Source organism: Chrysochloris asiatica, unplaced genomic scaffold (assembly GCF_000296735.1).
Source record: "Chrysochloris asiatica unplaced genomic scaffold, ChrAsi1.0 scaffold00040, whole genome shotgun sequence".
Classification (NCBI taxonomy): domain Eukaryota; kingdom Metazoa; phylum Chordata; class Mammalia; order Afrosoricida; family Chrysochloridae; genus Chrysochloris; species Chrysochloris asiatica.
In genome coordinates, this window is record NW_006408558.1 from 17,607,446 (window position 1) to 17,608,867 (window position 1,422).

At 42.2% G+C, this 1,422-nt stretch overlaps 1 protein-coding gene across 3 annotated transcripts in view; it reads left to right on the forward strand.

Moving 5' to 3' along the window:
* The window catches only part of TMEM134 (transmembrane protein 134), a 12,413-nt gene that overhangs the window by 6,435 nt on the left and 4,556 nt on the right, over window positions 1–1,422 (forward strand). The gene's annotated exons all lie outside the window — the stretch shown is intronic.

Genomic DNA, 1,422 nt, shown 5'->3' on the forward strand with positions numbered 1-1,422 from the left:
CCTTCATGGTCCCAGGGACCTCTGCTCCTAGACTACAAAGTTAATTACTCCCCTCCTTGCTACAAAATGTCTACAAATGGCTGATTTTTTAGAAGTGGATCCCCAGGACTTTCTTTTGGGGTGCTTCTGGGTAGACTGAAACTCCCAGCCCAAAACAGATCAAATTGTGTCCCCCAAAAAATATATGTCCATTTGACTAGGCAATGATTCCCAGTATGACATACTTATCCTCTGTTTTGTCATATGTTGTAAATTCTAATCTGTCTTGTTGGAGGTCTCCCTCTTTGTCACTGACCCTCCACTTCATCAAGCATGATGTCCTTCTCCAGGGATTGGTCCTTCTTGACAGTATGTCCAAAGTATGAGCGACGATGTCTGGCCATCCTGGCTTCTAAGGAGCAATCTGGCTGTATTTGTTCCAACAGATTTGTTTGTGCTTCTGGCAATCCATGGCACTTTTAATATTCTTCTCCAACACCATAGCTCAAATGCATCGATTCTTCTACAGAGTCTTCCTTATTCATTGGATAACTTTCACATGCATATGAAGCTACTGAAAATACTAAGGCTTGGGTCAGATGCACCTTAGTCCTCAAACTGACATCTTTGCTCTTGAACACTTTAAAGACTTGACTACCACTATTACTATTAAACTATCAGGATTGTGTGGCGCTGTGGGCTAATGCGTCAGACTACAAAGTCGTTTGAACTGCAAGGTCGGTGGTTCAAGCTTACCAGCTGCTCCTTGGAAACCCTATACAGGGTCGCTATGGGTCAGAATCGACCCAACAGCACTTAACAACAACAACAACATTACTACTTAAAAGGAGCTCTGGTAGCATAATGGTTAGGAATCCGGCTGCAAACCTTAAGGTCAGCAGTTCGAAACTACCAGATGTTCCACAGGAGAAAGATGAGGCTTTCTGCTCCCGTAAAGATTTACAGCCTCGGAAACCCTGTACAGGGTCGCTATTAAGTCGGAACCGACTCCACAGCACACAGCCACCATTACTACTTAAGGATCCCCTGGCAACATCTTTCAAATTTCTTGACATAGATGAGTGAGTGCTTCCATCAATTTATTAAAAGATTTCAATTTGTATTCCCATCAATTCCCAGTCCCTTGTTCTTTGCCAATGCCTTCAGTGCACCTTGCACTTCTTCAGTATCATAGGTTCTTGATTATATGCTACCTCTTGAAATGGTGTGAACAGTGACCATTTATTTTTGGTACAGTAACTCTGCGTATTCCTTCCATCTTCTTCTTTCTTTAAAATGTTTTATTGTGAATTATATGATAGTTTACATGGGAGAACCTTAGTCTTACATTCATTCCATCGTATATCATCTCATTGCCATGGTTCCAATCCCCTCCATGCATCATCAACCAACCAAAGGGTATATCCTAGAAACCCACCCCTT